This window comes from Ceratotherium simum, chromosome 20 (assembly GCF_057802395.1).
Source record: "Ceratotherium simum simum isolate JZ-2026a chromosome 20, ASM5780239v1, whole genome shotgun sequence".
In the NCBI taxonomy this organism is placed as follows: domain Eukaryota; kingdom Metazoa; phylum Chordata; class Mammalia; order Perissodactyla; family Rhinocerotidae; genus Ceratotherium; species Ceratotherium simum.
This window is the reverse complement of record NC_141919.1, coordinates 14186235-14212674: the sequence shown is the minus strand read 5'-3', so window position 1 is coordinate 14212674 and position 26440 is coordinate 14186235. Positions and strand designations below refer to the sequence as shown.

Here is a 26440-nt window from a genome sequence, read left to right as displayed (position 1 = left end):
CCCCACTCGGTTCTTGATAACATTAGGGGCTGCTTCAACACTTCCACACACTGAGCGCACATTATTTATTGGATCAGAGCACAGAGTTGTAAGTGCTGCTGCTGATGTCATTTGAGTTTTTTCCATGGTGATAAATACATCCTCAGGGAATGACTGCAGCCAACAAAGAGGACTATAAACTGAATGACAGGGTGAGGTGGGTAGGGGGGAGAGTGATCTGTGGAAGAATCTGCTGCTTCTCCTCCTTCTCTTGGCTGTCACTCATGATGAATGGCTCTATGCAGAAAGGTTGAACTCAAGTGCAGTGGTGACTTGCAATTAAACTCCTCATGCATCCTTTGCCATGCCCTTCATTAGCATACTGTCCACAATATGTACCATAATTACACTCCATAATACACACCACATCAAGGTGGAGACAAACCTTTATTTTGGTGGCTTGTTACAAACATAAGTGTCTATCTCTCTTATTAGGGAATTTAATTTTATGTCTTAAAGCATAAGTTTTGGCTTCATAACATCAAGATGAAGCAATATAAGAAATATGGATGCCAAATTAGAATAAAAAGTACAAAACCAAGCCTATCTTCACTAGAGTCATTTATACACCATAGTCTCAATCATTTTATCAATTCACTCACCAAAAAAATATTTACTGAATCCCTATAACATGCCAGATGTTGTTCTGGGCTCTGGGATAAAGCAGTGAATAAAACGAACTCCCTGCCCTGATACAGATTACAGTTTGTATAAATAATAAATATAGAACATGTCAGGTACAGATAAATGGTACAGAGGAAAAAAATGGTAAAGCAAAGTAGGGAAGAAACGGGACAGCAGATGCAGGAGTTCTATTTTACATGGTGGGCTGGGAGCAGTGGTGGTAGGGGGCAGAGAAGACCTTAAAAAACTGAGAACAAGATACATGGATACATAGCTAAAGAGATAACCAGGCAAAGAAAGAAGAATCGAGAAAAACTCCAAGATTTTTGCCCTGAGCAACTGCAAGAATCAGGTTGCCATTTTAATGAGGACCTTATGTGAGCAAAAATGAACCAAATATTAAAATATTCTGGGTACCATTCTTCTAAATTCAACTTTAAATTCAATTTTAGACTGATAGAGAAAAGAGGAGAAAAATAAAATGGGCATTGTTGTATACAAAAATCCAATAAGCAATCTTCTTTAAAATATATGCAAATGATTTTTTTTAGAACTGGAGAATAATATTTCATATAAACTACATTTTACATAACTGATAATTATTCTTTTAAATACATAAGCTTTCTTTTTTTAATTTATCTAATTTGCATACACATATTCCTATAATCTATTGCATACGTTTTTTATAAAACTAGTACTATGTATTTATTTTAGAAGATCTGTTAATGAGCAATAATACATCAACAGGTCAAATCAACACGTCAAAAAGAAAGATCATATCTATAGATTTAGAAAAAGCTTCTGATAAAATTCAACACTAGGGAACTTCTGCTTCCAGGAACATGAAATAAGCATACTTTTTCCTATTCCTCTTGCTAAGTACAACTAAAAACCCTGGACATTATATATTAAACAAATGTAAGAAGACTCTAAAAGGTGAGAGAAGAAGGCAGACTGGTTAGGGATTTGGGGACCCAAGAAACAATATAGCAGTGAATTCCCTGGGTTTTCTTTTTACCTCATACATCCCAGACTTAGAGCTGAAGAAGACAATAAAACTAGAAACACCAATGGGCACAGATGACAAAAGGCGCCAACAAAGCCTGCTTTCTGTAGCCAAAGGACCAGGAAAGGGGTAGTCTTGAAGGACAAAAACTTTTAGTCAATTACCACCTTACTCCAACCAAGCACCAGAGAGAAGACTGTGACCCATCTCTGGCCCCACCAGCAGAGACTGAGTGGGAAGCCTCGATTTCTAACCTTGTGAAACTGTAACAGGCAGCTCAACACCCCTCATGGTGGTATCAGAGAAGGCCAAATAGGGAGCTGGGACTTTCATCCCCACTGCTGGTAACAAGGCCTTCCCCACACCTCTGCTATGTCAGTGGAGACCAACTGGGGGGCCTGGACTTCCACCACCACATGACAGTAATGAGAAGTTCCTTCTCTCCCCAGTGGGGTGATGTCAGAGGACACTAGTAAAGAGTCAGGACGTTCACCATTGCCCAGCAATAATGAGGCCACCCCCACAGTGGTGGCAATGGAGACCACATGGGGAGCTGGAAATCCTACCCCCTCCCAGAAGTAACAAGGAATCTTTCCAACTCAGGTATCAACTGAGGCTGAGTAGAACTGGACTTCTACCTTCACCTGGAAGTAATGAGGCAGCACATCCGTCCACTGTGATGGAGTAGTGTCAAAGTGAGCCAGCTAAAACAGAAGGTGTAAATAAGATCCAGTCTTACAACGTAATATGAAAATGTCCAGGTTTCTACTAAAAATCACTTATCATACCAAGAAACAGGAAGATGTCAAACTGTATGAAAAGATAATCAATAGATGCCAACAGGGTTAGGATTATCTGAAAAATATTTTAAAGCAGCCTTGATAAAAACACTTCAACAAGAAATTACAAATGTGCTTGAAACAAATGAAAAATAGAAAGCTTCAGCAAAAAATAGAAGATATAAAGAAGAGTCAAATGGAAAGTTTAGAAACGAAAATACAATAACTGAAATAAAAAGCTAAGTGGATGGGCTCAATAGCAGAATGGAGGGGACAGAGAGAAAAAAAAATCAGTGGACAGAAAGGTAGAACAATAGAAATTGCTCTAAAGAACAGAGAGAAAACAGACTGGGACAAAAAAGAAGAACAGAGCCCCCAGAAACCTGTAAGGCTAAAACAAAGGATGTAACATCATGTCACCAGAGTTCTGGGAGAAGGGGGGAAAGTGGGACGGGCTGAAAAAGTACCTGAAGAAATAATGGCTGAAAACTTCACAAATTTTACAAGAGACATAAACCTATAGATTCAAGAATTTAAATGAATGCCAAACAGGATAAACCCAAAGAAATCCATGCCAAGGCACATCATAATTAAACTTCTGAAAACTAAAGATCAAAAAAAATTCTTTGAAAGCAACCAGAGAAAAACAACACCATATCTACAGGGGAAATAGAATTACAGCATATTTCTCATCAGAAACCCTGGAGGCCAAAAGAAAGTGATTTAGTATTTTTCAGGTACTGAAAGAAAAAAACTGACAATCCAGAAACCTATACGCAAAGGAAGTTCTCTGAAGAGAGGAAAAAAAAAAAAAAAAAAAGAAGTAAACTTGGAACATCAGTAAGAAAAAAAGAAAAAGAGAGGCTTAGAAAGAGTAAGCAACTGATGAGGAGTCAGGCTTTGAACCCAGGCGAGCTGACCCCAGAGAACATGTTAGTAACTATTTTTTTAAACAGTATTTAGTTATTATAAAAAGATTCTGCAACTGGCCATAAAAAAAAAAAAAGAATGAACAAGAGATTTGTAAATTGATATAGATATTCCTAGATTTATTAATTCTCAGATTAAGTGGGAGGAAAAAGGAGTTAAAAATGTTTATTTGGCTACATTTTGTGTAAAAATGAATGGACAATATATTTTCCTAGTTTTAAAAAAAGAAACAAAGAAAGCATAAAACAGAAGCTAATGAAAATGGTTACCTATGGGCGATAAGTGGAAAGGGAGTGGAATGAATAGGGATAGGAGAAAGACTTTTTGAGTATTACCTTTTTATACAATTTCGACTTTTGACCCAGGTAAATGGTTTACACATTTTTTTAAAATCAAATTAAATTTTAAAAAAGTCACTAACATTAAAAACAAATAGAATTTGGCTGTGTATAAAATTGATCACATAACCAAACAGAAGAAAGAATTAATTCAAGCAACTTTCATACATGCAACTCCGGCTGAAAATCTTTAGTGAAATACGTTCTAAGGACAAAAATAATTACAAGGAAATCTTGAACTTGACTCCATTGTTGTTAGTTGTATTGGTAGAATAATTCCGAAACTTTTTGTGTATGTATAAGATAGGGCAAATGGATAAATGTTTTTAGGAACCAGTTTTCTCACTGTGAGAAAAGGAAGATACAGATATAGAATAGGGGAATGTGAGGGACCATGTGATGTTGGATTTGAATAGGCAATATCAGTATAGATTGAGTTCCAGTAGCAAGAAGCACTCCTAGAGCCCAGAACTTGGCTTCTAAATACTTTCCTCATAAAAAGAGACTGGGAATCCTTGGGGAAATGGTCAATTCCAGGTCTGAGTAAGCCTGGAATATCTTATGCCAAAAAGAAAGGAAGCACTTCAAGATTTAAGGGGACAAGCAAAGAAAATAAAGGAGCAAACTGGCCTAATTTGGGATAATTTGGGCATCAAAACCAATTTAAAAAGAATCTTTTATATGATCCAGCAATCTTACTTCTGAGTATATATCCAAAGGAAACAAAATTACTATCTCAAAGAGATATCTGTACTCCCATGTTCGTTGTAGCATTGATTCAGGTTATTATTCACAATAACCAAGGTATGGAAACAACCTAAGTGTCCATCAGTGGATGAATGGATAAAGAAAATGTAGTATATGTAGACAATGGACTATTATTTAGCCTTTAAAAAGAAGGAAATACTGTCATTTACAACAACATGGATGAAACTGGAGGGCATTATGCTGAGTGAAATAAGCTAGAAAGAGAAAAACAAATACTGCATGATACCACTTATATATGGAATCTAAATATTAAAAAATAAAAAAGTCAAACTCATAGAAACAGAAAGTAGAAAAGTGATTTTCTGGGGCTAGAGGTTGGGGGAAATAGGGAGAGGTGGGTAAAAAGGTACAAACTTTCAGTTATAAGATGAATAAGATCTGAAGACCTAATGTATAACATGGTGACTATAACTGATAACACAGTATTGTATAAATGAAATTTACTAAAAAAGTAGAACTTAAATGTTCTCACCAAAAATAAATAAACGATTTTACTTAGTTTAGTTGATTAGATTATTTTATTTCTACATTCTAACAAATGAAGAAAGAAATACAGAATTAGCAAACCACCATTACGCAACCACCTACATAATAATTGAGTCAAGCAAGGATATGAATGAATGCTAAGAACAACTTGATGAAATGCTATCAGGGAACAAGATATTCACACTGTCAAGGATCACCCTACAGAGTCTTTACTAATTATAAAGGGAAATATATATATCTTCACAATGGGGAAATCTTGCTCATATCACCTTAATCAAATAATCAAACTTAGCATTATCAGTATGAGACAAACTGGCATTATGTGCCTCCCTGTGTGATATAATGGAAACTGCATATCACCCCATGTTGTACTCTGACCAAAAATGTGTAACCCTAAGATAATCAAGAGGAAATAATTTTACAAATCCAGATGGTGGGACATTCTACAAGACAAATTCTCTGGACTCCTCAAAAATATCAATAACATGAAAGACAAAAAAGGCAGGGGCTTATTGTAATAGATTAAAACATGACTAAAGAAATGTGACAACTAAATGCTATGCATAATCTTTGATTGTAAACTGTATTTTCTTTCTAAAGCTATATAGTTCACACTATATAATATCATTTCATCAGTCAAATATCTTGGGAGTGATAATGGTATAGCAATTATGAAGGAGAATTCATGCTGAAGTATTTAGAGGTCAAGTGTCATGGTATTTCCAAGTTACTTTCAAATGATTCAGGAAAAGAGAGAGAGTGAATGTGCCAAAATGTTAACAGTTGATGAATGTGGGTGAAGTGTATAGAGGCGTCCTGATTATCTATTGCTGTATACCAAACAACTCCAAAACGTAGTGGCTAAAAAATAATCATTCTATTTCACCATTTTGTGGACCAGGAATTTGGGAAGGGCTTGGAGGGGTGGTTGTTCTGCTCTATGTGGACATTACCTGAAGTCACTCTGTGGCTTTCAGTTAATGAATGAGCTTTTACAGAGAATTCAAAACTTGCCTGGTTTCTTGGTGGGGATGGGTGAAAAGCTGGATTTAGCTAGAACCCTCTTCCTCTCCCTGAGGTCAAGGTCTCTTCGTCAGGGTAGCTGAATTTACATAGTGGTTCAAGGCTACAAGAAACCATACCGGGGGGCCGGCCCCATGGCCTAGTGGTTAGGTTCAGCTCGCTCTGCTTCCACAGCCGGGTTTGGTTCCTGGACGAGGACCTACACCACTCGTCTGCAACCATACTTTGGCAGCAACCTACATACAAAATAGAGGAAGATTGGCACAGATGTTAGCTCAGGGTGAATCTTTCTCAAGCAAAAAGGGGAAGACCGGCAACAGATATTAGCTCAGGGAGAATCTTCCTCAGCAAAAAAAGAAAAAGAAAGAAACCATACCAGGAGCCAACACTGATGGTCTAGTGGTTAAAGTTCCATGCTCTCTATCTCTGCAGCCCAGGTTCATTTCCCGGTCGGGGAACCACACCACCCATCTGTCGGTTGCCATGATGTGGCAGGGGCTCACACAGAACTAGAAGACCTACAACTAGGATATACAACCATGCACTGGGGCTGTGGGGAAGAGAAAAAAAAAATAAAGAAAAGAAACCATACCAGAAATAACCAGTCCTCTCAGAAGCTAGAGGGTAACTTCTGCCATTTTCTATTGCTCAAACTAGTCACAATAGCTCAAATTCAAAGGAAGAGGAAAGAAACCCATGTTTCAGTGGAAAGGGTGTCAAATAATTTGTGCCCATTTCTAATCTTTTCTAGTCTAGATATTTTCAAAATCAAAAATTGAGGGGGGTCAGGAAGCCTTTAATGAACATATTTGGCATCTTTTTGCAAGTATGTCCATAACCTAAACTCCTAAAAATAGAATTACTTTTTTTTGATAGATATTTCCAAGTTGCTCTCCGAAAAGAATGTATCAGTATATTTGCCTACCAAAATTGTATGAAAGTGACTGTATTCTTCATACTTTGTGTTAGTTTTAAAACATATTTACAGTTTGACACTCACTTTCTCAGAAGATGGAGTCTAGTTCTCTCACTGAATGTGGGCCAGACTCAGTGACTCCCTTCTAAAAAATGGACTATAGCACAAGTGACAATGCATGATTTTCAAGGCTGGGTCCTAAAAGGAAATGCAGCTTCCACCTGGATCTCTCTCTCTTGGGACATAAGCTTTGGGAGCCTTGAACTGACATGTAAGAACCCTGGCTAGGAGGGTGAGCAACCTTTTAGAGAGCCAACCCAGGACACAGATATACCAGATTTAAAAAATCCAAAAACACCACAATAGCATAATATATAACAGATAAGTATACTCAAATGTGTTATTACTTTAACATAAAAATATGAAAAATAGACGTTCATTTGAAATTATACATTCTGTATTATTTACTTTTACGTTAAATAAATGTGATTATTTTAACAAAACAGTAAACCTAGTTAACAGTGGCATTTAGAAGTGATTAATAGTAGGATTAATTAAGTAATATGCATGAGAAAATATAACAGTATTTTATTATGTTTTTGTCTTTTGATACAGCAATTTATTTGGATTCTTTTTTTAACTATTGGATTTTTAAATTTTCAGGTTATATTATTGTACATTATTAAGATATACAAGGACTTTTTAAAAGGAGAACATAAATACGATAGGAATAATAAAACAGTACTTTTAGTTAATAAAAAAATGAGATGTTTCTTTCTGTCCTATGATACAGTAGGATATTTTTACTCTTTCTGTTTCCTTTTTCAATAACACTTCTCTGAACTGCCTGCAGCCTGGAGGACCTCCTTTCTTCCTTTTATCTGGTGATGAAATTGAATATGGTCAAAAGTATGATACACAGTTGGGCTCCTATCAAGCCCACTTTACACTGATCCCCGGTATGAGTCCGATGTGATGTCAATCAAGCTAAAGATCCTCCCAGCAAAGCCGTTCCAGCATGGAATACTTAGAATTTTACTTACTAGCACCAAATCCCAGCAAGATTTAGACTTGTAGCGTTCTAATAACGCCCATATACTCTGCACCTACGGCTTGTTCTGACGACCAGCTCATTGTCAGACAGGTGTTTTGTATCTATAACTTCATCATTATAGGCTATCCATATTTAAATTGTTCATCACTTTTAAACACTCTGAAACACATTAAATGTCATCATTAATTAAGCCCCTCTTTCTCAGGGCAAATGGTTTTAAAGCACAGCTAATTTGAACTTGCAAAATCGAAGGTAGATTCCAAATAAGTCACAGTTTTAGTAACAATATTGAAAAGGTCCTGTTTAACTTGGCTACCTTTCTCTAGTGGCAATTTTTTCTAGTTCTCAGGCCATCTTATTCCAAAAAAAAAAGTCAATTTTTTCACCATGTAAGTTTTGCTGCAATCTACACATAATATCAAACAATCAGGTGATCCTGATTGAACAATCAGTTCATCCTTTACAAGTCTCCTTTTGACCTCTTCAAAGGTCATTAAACCAATTTTGGGAAAGGCTTGACTGGATGCTCTATGTGGCATTACTGGAGTCACTAAATGGCAACTAAATTTCTGTTTTACTATAATCCTTTATTCAGTGTTCATTCTCAATGTATTTCCAAACTAGATAAGGACAAGGACATTCTGCTCATCTCACACTTCGAAAAATCTGATTGTTATGGCAGGCCAACATTTTAACTATGGCCGGCATCAATGATTTCAAACTTGTAGTTACGTGTCTCAGGAGGCTGGCTCCTTCCATTTCTATAAAGTCAAAAATCTCATTAAGTGCTTCTGTAGGTTTTGAGGAAAATGAAAAGTAACCAAAAGCTTTCATTATGAAAGCCTCAATATCGCAGGTAAGCAAATCACACCTCTTTTTAGCAGTGTTGTTTCAAGGTGTGCAGGACATTTAGCAGGTACAATCTGTTCATTTTTTTTGGTAAGAAGTTTATAGATTGAATAGATTTCGGCAAAATATACATTTGCACTGGCTGTCAAATATGCAGATGGATGAGCAAAGTCTACAAATAAAGTTTGTATTTAGACAAGATATAAGCAATCTTTTACTTACTGTTTTCTGCAGTTTTATTAAAATCTTCATTGAAATTTTTTAAAAAGACAATTTGAAACTCCATTTTTCAAATCAAAGTACCTAAGAGGAACAAATTTTTGTTCCTGTGATTCAATCTGTTCACCTAGAATTTATGATGATATTAGAATTTAGGTAAGGATTTTGATTTTTTTTGTTGTTGTTGTTCACATTTGCCTGGCCAGTTGTCTCAATATTATTTATCGACTAATAATAGACTAATTGACTAATAATACATGTTTTACCAACTGTGGTGTTTTGTACTGTGTCAACTTAGCCAAGCTGGAACAGTGAATTGTTGCTGCCCATTACCCTTTTCCCCAACAAAAGAGTTATCTTTTGAAGTCTTTCAGTTATTAAGCCTTCAAAGATCTCGACTACACAGCATTAAATCAGGTTTCTGTAATACTTACCAGGAGATCGTGAAGCACATAGGACTTTGCCACGTTTCCCTGCCTTTGGCACTTGAACCATTTCAGTTCTTATTAGCTCTGACTACAAAGGATTTGTAGAAGAAAAAGATTTGAACAAAAGCAGATCAGTTGTAGCACAGTCTGCCAAGTAGGAGAGGCTCTATATGTACCAATTCTCTTCACTTGCTTGAATTTAGAGGAAAAACTTGTGTTTAGAGAAGTTGAAAATGATGCTGAATGAGAAATTCTGGTTTATCTTTGGCTTTTGATTTTTTATTTCCTCTTTTTTTACATGATTATGGACACACCTCAGTTAGATCTGGCTTGTTCACAAATGGCAACTCAAAACCTGAGATTACAACATTAAATTTATTTCCAAAGCAACTAGTTTATTGTCAATAAGAAGAGATAGCTGTTGATGTGTTGGTTCAAGTGATGTAATTGTCACTCTCATCAAAGAAATTGCCTCTCATTAGATTTAACCTCATTCTTGAATAAGACATCATCATAAATATGATATAGGATTCATTTCAAAAGATCAGACCTATTAAATCAGTACTGGAGACTGCAAGAAGATATAATTTTTTGAGTACATTAAACACTCTTAAACACATGACACTCCTTCCCCCAGATACCTCTGAGAAAATGTAATTAAAATGTAGTCTGTTTTGTGGTATTTTTTTAAGGTCAAACTCATCAGATCTTTATAACATTAGAATATTGCATAACATGAGTGTTTGACTTTATTCCACTGGATTCGACAATAAGTGCATAGTACTTATCTCTGCTTATAATGGAGAATTTGAAATGTATGAAGACATGCTTCAAATGATGAGGAAAATGTAAATGTATCTAGTTTAAGGGGAAATAGACTATCTGCTAATTGCTTCAAGAATTGAGTGATTTGGAAGACCTCAGGAGAGGATTCATTTCTCTGATTTGCATACACTTTGCTCATGCTCCCTGGCTTACTATAAATGCCTCGATGATGTGTGTGGAGTGTTCATCATCAACACCAGAGATGGAGAAGGATCCAGTGGCTCTGGGGACCAGAGAGCTTCTTCCTGCTAAAGAAGCTGCCCCTCAGTGACACCCAGCCCTTAGGAGAGCAGGTTTCATGTTTGATAAATGATCTGCTTTTCTTGCAGTCCATTGTTGCTATTATTTATTATTATTGCCAAAAATTAATTCGCTTAATTTTCATGGTGAAGCCAGTGAGCTTACTAGTTAAGGTAGCACTTTATACTCTCATAGAGACTCATAAAAAAAAAAGGTAAGTCTAATAAAAAGAGTAGAAAAAGAAGTAATATTATTATTTTTATTTCCTTTCAGAGCTTTTAACACCTGGTAGTGTAAATAATTGAGGACTCTTAAAACCACAAAAATCAAATGCAAAGATGGCTTATAGCCTGCCTTTTATGCAGGTGGAGAATATGAACTCCCCTGAGGGAGACGAACGGGGCTAGAAAGGAAAGGGTGAGAGAGAAATAGAACAAAGAGGGGGATGGAAATGGTGAGAAGAATATGACTGTAGAGAATGAGAGCAAAGGAGAACTGCAGAGAAGGGAATAAAATTAAAATGGAGGAAAAATTCGAAGAAGGGAGAATAAAATGGGGAGAGAAATAGGATAAAATAGAAGAAAAGGGAGAAAAATAAGTAGAAGAGAAGAAAGAATATAAAGGAAGAAAAGACAGAACTAAAAAGGAAGAGATATCTAACATACAACCTAACATAACATAATAAGGATTGTGCATTATATTATACCACTAAAAACACCCAAACAACAAAAACCTCCATATTTGCCACAATTTACACACAGACTACAATGAAAACCTGATCTTGCGTTCTAATGCATGATTTTTTTGAACTTCCTAAACCTGTGTCTTCCATACTGAGACTATTAGCAGTGCTTGAGAGAATTAAGGTAGCTCTTTCCATAGCAGACAAAATATATTTTTAAACAATGCTTCAAAGTAGCAGCTTCTAGATATATATATGAGGATAATTAAAATGTTAGGATTTTTCATTTACCTTGAGTACACAGTCATGATCTGAAACAGTATAAAGGGCTGGAAAGCATGTCAAGGATAAAATGCCCTTTAAAAATTACAAGATTCATAAGGTTAACTTTCAGAGAAATCTGTTAAATATGAATGTAAAAATGAATAAAATATAAGGTCATAGGCAAATCATCCTGTTGTCATGAACCTTGATCATATAACAGAAGTTACATTTTTTACTGAAATATGAATGAAGACGGAATTCAAGATAAGATATTAATCATAATTAGAATGACTCTGACAGGTCTGTGGTGACAAACACTTAACAAGTAGTAAGAATGCTTATTCATAACAAACCTCTTAATTCATTAAATTCTTCATTAAAAGGGCAACCTCTTAATAGGTTCAACATAAAGTTGGTATAACATGCTATTTGCATTTTCTCTCTTTTTATTTCCATTTTAGGGATGTATTGTTAACAAATTGAGATAAATCACTTAAAACATATAATTACTTGGATATAGTCGCATAGTAATTCCCTAAACAATTGCACGGTTATAAGTTGTCAGTGTGCATATTAATTTATCATACCCACCAGCCTCATCTTCATTGATTTGCTACTAGCTGTTAGAAAAACAGATTAAGAAGCACATGCTGCCCTTCTCTGAAAGTTTCATTGAGGCACAAGTAGGGCAAACACTGCTTTCCAATTAGAATCCTGCTGTTTGCCAGGACTTGACAATGACTAATTACAGCCCTAAATGACTTAATATGTTTGAATGCATGATTATTTATAAATACATTTTAAGATCTGCATAAAATAATCATTCCTGGTTTAAATATGAAAGGCTACTGTTTGTGCAAAGGGCAAAGACCTGTTGAACACCTGAGGTCAGAGGAAAAAGATGTTCTAATGTTAAGGTTCGAGTTTGCTTAGGCAACCATTATATTACAAAGAAAAAAAAAAGAGTAAATTGTTTATAATAATGAAAGTGTAAGAGGATAAATGTTTGGCTTAAATCTCGGCTCTACTGACTGTAAAACTTATCACCATAGGATTTTTAGAGGGATTCACCATTCTTAAAATGTATAATTACCTTCTTAGGGTTGTTATGAGAATTAAATAGTTAAAACGGGTATAGCACTTTGACCATTATCTGGGACAGAGTAAGCACTCAATACATTTTATTTTATTTTATTTTTTTTAAATTTTTTGTTTATTGCAGTAACATTGGTTTATAACATTGTAAAAATTTCAGGTGTACATCATTGTACTTCTATTTCTGCATAGATTACATCATGTTCACCACCAAAATACTAATTACAACCCATCACCACACACATGTACCCAATTATCCCTTTCACCCTCCTCCCTCCCCCCTTCCCCTCTGGTAACCACCAATCCAATCTCTGTCCCTATGTGTTTGTTTATTGTTGTTATTATCTACTACTTAATGAAGGAAATCATACGGTATTTGACCTTCTCCCTCTGACTTATTTCACTTTGCATCATGCCCTCAATGTCCATCCATGTTGTCACAAATGGCTGGATTTCATTGTTTCTTATGGCTGAGTAGTATTCCATTGTGTATATATACCACAGCTTCTTTATCCATTCGTCCCTTGATGGGCACTTAGGTTGCTTCCAAGTCTTGGCTATTGTGAATAAGGCTGCAATGAACACAGGGGTGCATGTACCTTTGCAAACTGGTGTTTTCAAGTTCTTTGGATAAATACCCAACAGTGGAATAGCTGGATCATATGGTAGTTCTATCGTTGATTTTTTGAGGACTCTCCATACTGTTTTCCATAGTGGCTGCACCAGTTTGCACTCCCACCAGCAGTGTATGAGAGTTCCCTTCTCTCCACAACCTCTCCAACACATGTTGTTTCCTGTCTTGTTAATTATAGCCATTCTGACGGGTGTGAGGTGATATCTCATTGTAGTTTTGATTTGCTTTTCCCTGATAGTTAGTGATTTTGAACATCTTTTCATGTGTCTGTTGGCCATCTGTATATCTTCTTTGGAGAAATGTCTGTTCAGGTCTTTTGCCCATTTTTTAATTGGGTTGGTAGTTTTTTTGTTGAGATGCATGAGTTCTTTATATATTTTGGAGATTAAGCCCTTATCAGATGTATGGTTTGCAAATATCTTCTCCCAATTGTTAGGTTGTCTTTTCGTTTTGTTGATGGTTTCCTTTGCTGTGCAGAAGCTTTTAGTTTGATGTAGTCCCATTTGTTTATTTTTTCTATTGTTTCTCTTGCCCGGTCAGATGTGGTGTTTGAAAAGATGTTGCTGAGACTGATGTCGAAGAGCGTACTGCCTATGTTTTCTTCTAGAACTTTCACAGTTTCAGGTCTTACATTCAAGTCTTTAATCCATTTGGAGTTAATTTTTGTGTATGGTGTAAGGTAAGAGTCTACTTTCATTTTTGCATATGGCTATCCAGTTTTCCCAACACCATTTGTTGAAGAGACTTTCTTTTCCCCATTGTATGTTCTTGGCTCCTTTGTCAAAGATTAGCTGTCCATAGATGTGTGGGTTTATTTCTGGGCTTTCGATTCTATTCCATTGATCTGTGTGTCTGTTTTTGTGCCAGTACCATGCTGTTTTGGTTACTATAGCTTTGTAGTATATTTTGAAATCAGGGAGTGTGATACCTCCAGCTTTGTTCTTTTTCTCAGGATTCCTTTAGCTATTCGGGGTCTTTTGTTGTTCCATATAAATTTTAGGATTCTTTGTTCTATTTCTGTGAAAAATGTTGTTGGAACTTTGATAGGGATTGCATTGAATCTATAGATGGCTTTAGGAAGTATGGACATCTTAACTATGTTAATTCTTCCAATCCAAGAGCACGGAATATCTTTCCATTTCTTTGTGTCTTCTTCAATTTCTTTCAGAAATGTTTTATAGTTTTCGGTGTACAGATCTTTCACCTCTTTGCTTAAGTTTATTCCTAGGTATTTTATTCTTTTTGTTGCAATTGTAAATGGGATGGTATTCTTAATTTCTCTTTCTGCTACTTCGTTGTTAGTGTACAGAAATGCAACTGATTTTTGTATGTTGATTTTGTATCCTGCAACTTTCCCATATTTGTTTATTACTTCTAAAAGTTTTCTGGTGGATTCTTTAGGGTTTTCTATATATAAAATCATGTCATCTGCAAATAGTGAAAGTTTCACTTCTTCCTTTCCAATTTGGATCCCTTTTATTTCTTTCTCTTGCCTGATTGCTCTGGCTAGGACTTCCAATACTATGTTAAATAGGAGTGGTGACAGTGGGCATCCTTGTCTGGTTCCTGTTCTTAGAGGGATAGCTTTCAGTTTTTCACCATTGAGGATGATATTAGCTGTGGGTTTCTCATATATGGTCTTTATTATGTTGAGGTACTTTCCTTCTATACCCATTTTATTCAGAGTTTTTATCATAAATGGATGCTGGATCTTGTCAAATGCTTTCTCTGCATCTATTGAGATGATCATGTGATTTTTGTTCTTCATTTTATTAATGTGGTGTATTACGTTGATTGATTTGCGAATGTTAAACCATCCCTGCATACCTGGAATAAATCCCACTTGATCATGGTGTATAATCTTTTAACGTATTGTTGTATGCGATTTGCTAGTATTTTGTTGAGGATTTTCGCATCGATGTTCATCAGTGATATTGGCCTGTAATTTTCTTTTTTGTGTTGTCCTTGTCTGGTTTTGGTATCAGGGTAATGTCAGCTTCGTAGAATGAGTTAGGAGCTTCCCCCTCCTCAATTTTTGGAAGAGTTTGAGAAGGATAGGTATTAAGTCTTCTTTGAATGTTTGGTAGAATTCACCAGGGAAGCCGTCTGGTCCTGGACTTTTATTTTTGGGGAGGTTTTTGATTACTGTTTCGATCTCCTTACTGGTGATTGGTCTATTCAAATTCTCTACTTCTTCTTGATCCAGTTTTGGAAGGTTGTATGATTCTAAGAATTTATCCATTTCTTCCAGATTGTCGAATTGGTTGGCATATAGTTTTTCATAGTATTCTCTTATAATCTTTTGTATTTCTGAGGTGTCTGTTGTAACCACTCCTCTTTCATTTCTGATTTTACTTATTTGTGCCTTCTCTTTTTTTCTTGGTGAGTCTAGCTAAAGGTTTGTCTATTTTGTTGATCTTTTCAAAGAACCAGCTCTTGGTTTTATTAATTTTTTCTATTGTCTTTTTGGTCTCTATTTCATTTATTTCTGCTCTGATTTTTATTATTTCCCTTCTTCTGCTGATTTTGGGCTTTGTTTGTTCTTCTTTTTCCAGTTCCTTTAGGTGCATTGTTAGATTGTTTATTTGAGATTTTTCTTGTTTGTTGAGATAGGCCTGTATTGCTATAAACTTCCCTCTTAGAACCGCTTTTGCTGTATCCCATAAATTCTGGCATGTCGTATTTTCATTTTCATTTGTCTCCAGGTATTTTTTGATTTCTTCTTTGATTTCTTCATTAACCCAGTCGTTGTTCAGTAGCATTTTGTTTAATCTCCATGTATTTGTGGCTTTTCTGATTTTCTTCCTATAGTTGATTTCTAGTTTCATACCTTTGTGGTCAGAAAAGATGCTTGGTATTATTTCAGTCTTCTTAAATTTATGGAGACTTGTTTTGTGGCCTAATATGTGATCAATCCTGGAGAACGTTCCATGTGCATTTGAAAAGAACGTGTATTCTTCGGTTTTTGGATGGAATGCTCTGTATATATCTACTAGGTCCATCTGTTCTAGTGTGTCGTTTAAGGCCAATGTTTCCTTATTGATCTTCTGTTTGGATGATCTATCCGTTGGTGTAAGTGGAGTGTTAAAGTCCCCTACTATTATTGTGTTACTGTCTATTTCTCTTTTTATGTCTGTTAATAATTGCTTTATATATTTAGGTGCACCTACATTGGGTGCGTAGATATTTACAAGTGTTACATCCTCTTGTTGGATTGTTCCCTTGATCATTATGTAATGCCCTTCTTTGTCTCTTTTTACAGTTGTTGTTTTAAAGTCTATTTTGTCTGATATGAGTACTGCTACCCCAGCTTTCTTTTCATTGCCATTTGCGTGGAGTATCTTTTTCCATCCCTTCACTTTCAGTTTGTGAGTGTCTTTAGGTCTGAAATGTGTCTCTTGTATGCAGCATATATATGGGTCTTTTTTTATCCAGTCAGCCACCCTATGCCTTTTAATTGGAGCATTTAGTCCATTGACGTTTAAAGTAGCTAAAGTTTGCCAGGACTTGACAATGACTAATTACAGTCCTAAATGACTTAATATGTTTGAATGCATGATTATTTATAAATACATTTTAAGATCTGCATAAAATAATCATTCCTGGTTTAAATATGAAAGGCTACTGTTTGTGCAAAGGGCAAAGACCTGTTGAACACCTGAGGTCAGAGGAAAAAGATGTTCTAATGTTAAGGTTCGAGTTTGCTTAGGCAACCATTATATTACAAAGAAAAAAAAAAGAGTAAATTGTTTATAATAATGAAAGTGTAAGAGGATAAATGTTTGGCTTAAATCTCGGCTCTACTGACTGTAAAACTTATCACCATAGGATTTTTAGAGGGATTCACCATTCTTAAAATGTATAATTACCTTCTTAGGGTTGTTATGAGAATTAAATAGTTAAAACGGGTATAGCACTTTGACCATTATCTGGGACAGAGTAAGCACTCAATACATTTTAGTTTTTATTGTTATTCTGTACCTCAGTGACGGTAACAATCATTTACCATATGGCAGATCCTGACAGTGTAAAGCTGGAGAAGAATTTGTGGATATATAATTTGGATTTTTGAAACATTTTAGGGAATTCATTTGATCATCAGTCATTTATTGATCAGATTCTATGAGTTGGGCACTGTGGTAGGCATGGGAAATTAGATGAACACCATGCATAACCATTGAATTGGGTTCCATAGCACTGCAAGTCAAATAGGTGATGAAAATAGAGCAAAGTGGAGTTATGAGTTCTTTTGTCAATAAATTACTCTTAAACTTTAAATATTTGAAATATATATGAGTAGAGAAACTATTATGTTAAACACCACATTTGCATACCACAGTTTAGCAAATCCTAACTTTTTCTATATTTTTCATACACTACTATAGCAGACAGACCTAAGATGGGCCCCACTGATTTCCCACCGTGTAGTATTTATGTCTTTGCATAATCCCCTCCCCTTGAGAGTGGACAGAACCTGTGACTTGCTTCTAACATATAGGATAGAAGGCAATGGTGATGGACTATCACTTCTGTGATTATGTTATGTTACATAAGACTCTGTCCTAGCAGAATGAAGTGAGGGATTCTTCTTCCCAGCTTACTGAAGTAAGCAGTCATATTGAGAAAGCTCACATGGCAAGGAACTTCAGTCAGCCTCTAGGATCGGAGAGGGACCTCCAGCCACCAGCTAGCAAAGTGCTGGGGCCCTCAGTCATACAGCCACAAGGAAATGAATTCTGGTAACCTCAGAACAAGCTTGGAAGCAAATTCTTCCCCAATTGAACCCCTAAATGAGAACACAGCCCATTTGATACCTTGGTTGCAGTCTTGTGAGACCCTGAACAGAGGGCCCAGCTAAGCCATGCCCAGACTCATGACCTATGGAAACTGTGACTTAGTTAATATGTATTGTCTTAAGCCACTAATTTTGTGGTAATTTGTTATATAACAATAGAAAACTAATACAACTTCTAATGATATTATAAATGCCTCAAAAAACAATGTGGCTCTTAACTTGGCAGCTCATTGAAAAAAATTTAGAACCACAAAAGAGTTATTTGGTATATCCTTCTCGCCTTTAAAAGGGGAAAGGTTTAAATAACCCTCATAGAAATTATTCAATATCATGAGAACAGGCCCAACACCTTCCCAAAGAATCATTCAAGTGTTTAATATGGTCTCGCCAGCATATAGATTATCTACAAAGTTCAAGACCATTTCATTATATTCCAGAATGAAAAAAAAAAAAAACCTTACATAAAATAGCTATTTTCTAGTCTAGAAATTTCATATTCTGGAATTATTATCAATCATTTTGTTCTCTAGGATTAAGAATTCTTATTATTTTAACATTCATTTTCCTTTTCTTTATGACCCATTTCTTTGTGATCTTTCCCATCCTTCTCTAGAACTTCCTATACTGGATATCTTCTTCTCTTTGCCCTTCCAAATCCACTCTTTACCCTTCTCCACTATACTACCGTGGGCCCCATGAACTGACCTGTATGGACTACAGCAATGAGTGACCTTTCCCAGTGATAACTATTTCAATTTCTTTAACTCTTTCTTTTAATATTTCAGTCCTAGGTAATATCTATTGACATCCTATGCCAATGTATGATTCTCTTACACACCACTGCCACACACACACATATACTTTTATCCCCCATCCAAAAAATTATATATAACCCTGTTTTTTTTTTTAAATGTTTTATGTGTGTGTGCGTGTGTGTGTGTGCGTGTGTGAGGAAGATCAGCCCTGAGCTAACATCTGCTAATCCTCCTCTTTTTGCTGAAGAAGACTGGCCCTGGGCTAACATCCATGCCCATCTTCCTCCACTTTATATGGTACACTGCCACAGCATGGCTTGACAAGCAGTGCATCTGTGCATGCCTGGGATCTGAACCCCAGGCTGCTGCCGTGGAGCATGCGCACTTGACTGCTATGCTACCAGGCTGGCCCCTATATAACCCTGTTTTTCTTTCTTTCTTTCTTTCTTTTTTTTTTTTGGTGAGGAAGATCGGCCCTGAGCTAACATCTGCCAATCCTCCTCTTTTTGCTGAGGAAGACTGGCCCTGGGCTAACATCCATGCCCATCTTCCTCCACTTTATATGGGATGCCACCACAGCATGGCTTGACAAGTGGTGCGTCGGTGCGCGCCCGAGATCCGAACCAGTGAACCCCAGGCCACAGCAGTGGAGCACACGCACTTAACCACTTGTGCCACCAGGCCGGCCCCTATAGCCCTGTTTTTATTAGATAAATATTCAGTGTTTACATGATTGTAATGATATAAATATTATTCATGGAGGAGTACATCAAATACTGTGACTACCTTTCCTATCTTTCTCCCTAAACTTAATGATTGCCTCATTTTTTGTCCATATTTTGTTCATTTCTATGAATGAATCACCAGCTCATCACCAAACTCTCTAAAGGAAGAAGAAATCTTTTGATATGTTCGAATATATCAGATATATAGAGTTTATCTTTTTTTTTTTTCCTGTGATACATCCCTGCTGGAGCTCTCTTTCCTCCTGCTCCATTCTGGACTGCTGCACAGTTGTCATCCCGGGAATCTTCTTTCACCATCGTCCTGGGGATTCCTTTTACCCTTCTATGTCTTCTATCCCTTGTTTTTTGGATCCCATACTTTTTCTTTCTCAGATTGCTTTCTTGTTTTAGTGGAATACATCCTCTAAGAACTTTCTGAGAAAGAATTTTTGAGAATAAATTTTGGGGACATTAAGTATCTGCAAGCCTCTCATTTGATGGATAGTTTTTCTGGGTATAGAAATCTAAATTGGAAATCATTTTCCTCAGAATTTTGAAGACATTCCTCCACTGTCTTCTAGTTTCCAATGTTGTAGTTGTGAAATTCAATGCTATTTTAATTATTGATCCTTTGTGAGGTGTTTTTATTTGTTTGCACGCAAAAAGCATTCAAAAGCTTTCAAGATCTTCTCTTTCTCCAATGTACTGAAATTTCACAGTCATGAGCCTTGAGGTGGGATAGGTGGGTCTTTTTCCATTTGTTGTGCTGGACCTCCAATAGACTTTTCAATCTAAACTTACATTCTTCAGTTCTAGGAATTTTTAACACGTATTTATTTGATGATTTTATCCCATCTCTTTTCTCTGTTCTTTCAGAAGTTCTTGAAAATTACTTAAATATTGGACCACATGGACTGATGCTCTATTTTTTCTTATCTTTTTGTTCTACCATCTAGAATATTTCCTTGGCTTTAAACTCTTCTTTGAATTTTTAATCTCTCCTATCTTTTTTATTTTTAATATTCTTATTGACATAATATTTTCCTTTTATAGCCTACTGTTCTTGGTTTTATGCAAGGAATATATTTTCTAATTTCTCTGAGGAAAATAATTATGGATTCCTTTGAATGCTCTTTCTGCCAGGGCATTTTTTCTATGCCCTCTGAATTCTTTTTTTTTTTTTTATTATGGTCTCTGGCTTTCACATTTGAGGCTTTCCTCAAATGTCTGGTGATCTCTTACCATCCAGGATGAGGCTTTAAAATGCTGATTGTAATCTCTGTGTGCATGGGTGAGGCTTGTCAGTTGATGGGTTTCACCAACCAGTGATCAGAAGTTGGACACTCCCAAATATTATTATATGTAAAGTTTTCTCTTGGTTAAGTTTATGTCCTCAGAAAAAAATTCTTCAGTATTCTGTATTAGGATATATATCTAAATGCCAGTTTTCACAGATCTGCATGGGAAGGGGATTAAGGTGTTTTATTGCTCTATATGTCAAATTTCTCCTGATCCCTCAATTTTCAATATAGCACCTCACTCCTGCCCACAGTTGGCTTTGAAGCTTCTAAGTCCAGAGCTTTTCTGATTCAAGCTCTTTATAAAACATGCTGTCTTCTGCCAGTATGGTTACCTGGCTACTTGGAGCAGGATAAAAGATGTGGTAAATGAAGAAAGGGTGTCTAAATCAGCCCTGTCCCACAGAAAATAATTTGTACCACAAATGTGAGGCTCATATGTAATTTTCAGTGTTCTGGCCACATTTTAAAAAGTTTTAAAATAACATGAATTACTTTTGTCAATATATTTTATTTAACCCAATATATCAAAAAATATTGTCATTTTAATATGTAATCAACATAAAAATATTAACGAAATATTCAACCTTCTCTTTTTCATGTATTTCACGCTTGGAGTACTTACAGCACATCTCAATTTGGACTAGACACATTTCAAGTGCTCAAGAGCCACATGTGGCTAGCAGCCACTGTAACGGACAGCCCAGCTCTAATGGGTGTGAAGTCAACTACAAAACTTTTAGCAGAAAACATGATAAAATCTGTGCAACAGATTTTTGGGACATAAAAAGATTTCTTAGATAGGCAACACAAAACAAGAACCAAAAAAGAAAAAAAAATGTAAATGGACCTCTGCTCTTTAAAAGACACAGTTAAGAAAATGAAAAGGCAAGCCACTCACTAGGAGAAAATATTCACAACATATATTTCACAACAAGTTTGTTTCCAAAATATACAAAGAACTCTTAGAACTCAGTAAGAAGATGAACAACCCAATCAGAGGTTCATATTGCCTACAGTTCCTGACCTTTTCAGAGTCCTCTGCTGCACTTGGCCTTCTTTTTCCGAGTTTCCATTCCTGTAGGTTTAAGTTTCAGCTTTCCTTGGTCGGCTACATTACTTAGCACTGGTTATCTATCCCTTTGCCATTACAAAAAATTTGTTATCTCTTCTACTATCTTTTTCACTCATCCTCTCTTTGTTCTGATGAGTTTATGAATTCTTTACTCCTTTACTATCATTTTCTTGAAGTTCCAAGAGGGAATAAAGATAAGATAATTCTACATGTTTAATTTACCCTGTTTAACTGGAAGTCCTATCTTAGATGGAGCCTTAAAGGACTGTAATATTTTTGTCTACCTACTTGTTTTTCCAATAGATTATGAGTTCCTCAAGAGCTGTGATGTTATTATACTCTTTTTCTATCTCCAGTGCTCAGCACAGAATGGTTATGCAATAAATGTTTGTTGATTGAATGAACGAATGTCCATACATATGTATTCATTGTCCTCTTCTCCCTCTAGAATGTAAGCTCCATGAAAGCAGGGATCTTGTAGATCTTGTTCACCATAGAATCTGTGTTGTCTAAAAACAGTGCCTGTTCATAGTAGGTGCTAAAAAATAGTTGAAGGATGAACGAATGAATGAATTTATATAATTTTATAAGCTTGAGCACACATATTTCATTTTTTCTACTATGTTTTACCATTTTGTTTGATAAGCAAGAATAGACACATTGTACATAATATACTTCTAGATGCTTAATTACATCTATTCATGCAATTTGCTGCTCAATGTCTGAAATTGGATTATGTGCATTGTGAGTTTTACTATTCAGAAATTATTGTGGTGCCTCAGTGACTCTAGCAAGTAGTCAAAGCGATCAGGTCATTAACGTGATTCAAATAATTAGACATCAACTGGTCAAGAACTCAGAATTTAATCATTACAGAGGTCAAAAAGAGAAAAAAGGACAAATGGACTCATCATATAGACATGGCCTTAGCTATTTTGTGGTACTGTTGGGCATTTAAAGTCACATACTTAGTTAAGCCATATAGGTGCTATTTCAGCAGCTACCACAGTATAATGGGACACATCTTATGTCAGCTATACTAAGTTTAATTCATCTAATTATTAAGACTCCCACTCCATCCACCAGGCTCTGCAAAGACACCACCATGATTTTCTCCTTCCAGTAACTTCTCAGGACAATGGGAAAAACTCCCAACTATTCCGAGTTCATATTTAATCTCATTCAGGTCAATCTCTTTTGCAAACTAAAACCTTTCCATTTCATTTATTCACATATACAAATGCCAAAAAAACCCCACAAAGATTTTTGACGATTTAAGTATTGTCAAACAACACTAACTTAAAAATTCCCAAACTTTTTTCTTAATATGACTGAAATGATGGATACAATATGAATAAACACTTAGAGTAGTACCTTTCAAGCAACAGAGGTCTTCAGAATTTTGCTATCTTTAATTAACATACTGATATAATTAGCATATGTTAAGTTCTAAAACCTCAATAAGGTAAATTGGTCTGATAGACTTGAAGGTTTAAAGTTTGATAGAGTTTTGTTTTTCCTAAGAAGTAGTTGAGAAACCAGCAATGTGGAGTTTAAAAAAATGGACTAGGTATCTTAGGAACTCATTAGGATATCTCAAAGATTCCCAAAACTATTTTACTCATAGTTTTAGAAATTATTCTTCTCTTCCTTTATGGAATAATTTCTTCAATCTCAAATTGAAGTTTTCACTGAACTTGACTGTGAGATTGTGTAAGATAAAACTTGATGAATTGCACTCAAAGAATAAATTATGCATTAGAAGCTGTCTTTAATCGGGCCAGCCTGGTGACATAGTGGTTAAGTTTGCACACTCCACTTCAGCAGCGGGAGTTCTCAGGTTCAGATCCTGGGAGCGGACCTACACACTGCTTGTCATCCATGCTGTGGCAGCATCCCACATACAAAGTGGAGGAGGATTGGCACAGATGTTAGCTCAGGGCCAATCTTCCTCAAGCAAAACGAGGAAGATTGGCAACAGATGTTAGCTCAGGACCAGTCTTCCTCACCAAAAAAAAAAAAAAAAAGCTGTCTTTAAGGATGCTCATTTTAAAACAAAGGTGATTTACAATCCCACACTACTATATGTCCCACAATTTTGCCTTTGTTAGAAAATGGCCTAAATTTGGCTGGATATAGATTATGTCTCTAAAGTGCTGCGTTATTAAATTTAGTTACTTAGGGTTTAAATTTTACTGGCAATTTCTAGTAAACAAGAAAGCCTCGTATCTAGAATGCCCTCCGTTAGTCTCAGGAGACACAGTTGTACTTCAGTTAACAAACAGACTGCAAGATTGAGTTCTTGGTTCTTTTCTCTTTACACGATTAGTTCAACTCAGTTTCTTCTTTCAAAGAGGATGTTTTGGGTTTTACAACTTTGCTATGTGGCTTCAAGAAGCTGAGGTAGAAACGATGAGCAAGTTGGTCTTTGGCTGAAGGGAAAGAACTCAGAGTTTATAAATGTCTCAGGTATTCCCAATAAATTGGAGGTCACCAGAAAAGATGTTAGGATAATAAATCTAGCCTCTAAGTATACACTCCCTTTACCCAGCGGGGATCCTCCTGGGATCATTTGTCTGCTGTTCATTATCTTGTCTGCATTATTCAACAGTTCTGTTCTTGCTCAGTGGGTTTCAGAGAGCTTTTAACAGCTGCAGCAACCTCCAATGGTTACTTAAGTTCTCTTTCTCTTTGTAATAGCAAAAAAAAAAAAACCTTGAAGGAAAAGAAAGAAAACCGTCTTTGATGCCCAAGACCTACCTATGTAATTGAAACCATGTCACAACTGAGATTGTTTATTTATTTCACATTAACCGTATCAGTGTTACAATGTAATATTTGGGATGCCAAAAGAGAAAGCTTACATTTAAATACCAAGAATATGAGAGTTTTAAAAAAATATCCCAAACCAACTAAATGATATAATGAAAAGGCAAAAAACACTTCATTTCTTGGAGATACTAAGTTTAAGCTCTATTTTTAAAAAAATTTCCTTTTGTACACGGCAACCCAAGAAAGTTTTAAAATAGCACCAAAAAAATCTACTATATGATTGAAAGAGAGAATAAGCATTGAAGAAAGGAAGGAGCCAGTTTATTAGCTTACCCTGGTAAAAATCTCTGCATTTGATTTGTTTCATTTAGGAATACTTAGCTGCTCTCAGGTAAGTTGGTTTTCAGAAAGATGATGTTATTCGTGGTCATGGTCCAACTTAATAGCTCTCTTGGATCCAACTAACCTAAAGCTATTGTGGTAACATAAAAGTATGGTATTGTATTTAATAAGCAGATGATGGATAAAGTAAAATAGTTTTCCAATGATCAGAAGAAGGGAACCTACTTGAGAATAAAAATACCAGATGGCAAGAACTGCTAAAATTGGCTAGAAGGAATGGACAGAGCAAGGATTAAACTCACAAAGAAGCTAATGGAAGCACTTCAGGGACTTATCAAATGCTGACTATTTTACCTAAGTTACCTGAGATTCAGAGGACTAATGAATATTTTCTAATTAAGACTATGAAGACCCACTATGATCAATTTGTACTGATCCCAAAAACTAAGGTAAAGATAATAAAAAGGCTAAGATAAATGGAAAGCTTATAGACAAAACAGCATTTAAAATAAATCTAGCTCATGTCATTCATAGGGAATTATTTAGTTATCCAATGATAATGTGATTTGTAATTAAAACTACATGAACCACCCATTTTTCTATGAAGGCTATGCTTTGGACTAAAATGTGTTCAGGATGAGAATGGGAGGAAGGAATACTTGTGGGCAAAACAAAAACATTTAAACTTGCTCCTGTGGCCCTGAGATCCTCTGATCTTCAGCAAGAGAATAAGGTCTGCAGAGGTGACAGCCCATGTCCAGAATGGAATGTCTTGATCTATGTATAATAACAAGGGACTGCAATTTCCTAGCATTAGCTCATCATATTAAAAACCAAGGGAGCTTTTCAGCACCACCATTTGATCAGATTAAGATCCTTCGTGTTGTACAAAACACAGCTCATTAGCCACCCAAAGTCTGAAAGCATCTCTAAAGTGGCATAGAAATGCTAAGTAGTCTCAGACACCTGGACAATGTCTGACATCCAAGTGAAAACCAAAGACCTCCTCAATTACCAGGATATTTGTTACTGAGAAAAATCTAGACAATAAGCTGACTCTGTGATTGGGAAATATATAAATAAATGCCTGAAACTTTTATTCAAATACTTTTGTAGTGTAGTTTTGTCTGGGCCTCCCAAAGCACACTGAATACTATAAAAGCAAATATGACTTTTGTCACTTGCTTTCTAAGACATAAGAACACCAGCACAACAAAACTGTAAAAGCTATATACTGCGTCTCAAAATTATTTTCTGAATTATTAAACACCTCAAATCTGAAGCTCCTTCTTAAACTATTAGAATTCAGTATGCAAAAGTAGCATTTGCTCTCAAATACCAAATCCAATTTTGCATTGGCTTTATATATTAATTCCCTTTCTTAGACAAACTAGACAGTCAATCTCGCAATTCGGTGATTTTGATTCTCACCGTTACCACACTTTGGTATGCACATAATGAAAGGTTTGAAATGGGACA

At 35.8% G+C, this 26440-nt stretch overlaps 1 long non-coding RNA gene across 1 annotated transcript in view; it reads right to left on the bottom strand.

Annotated features, from left to right (window-relative positions):
* Positions 1–6333: 6333 nt before the first annotated feature.
* The window catches only part of LOC147914365 (uncharacterized), a 61847-nt gene continuing 41740 nt past the window's right edge, over positions 6334–26440 (bottom strand). The window contains exon 3 of the long non-coding RNA XR_015555304.1: positions 6334–6543. This is a non-coding gene — a long non-coding RNA (uncharacterized LOC147914365). The remainder of the gene's footprint in view (positions 6544–26440) is intronic.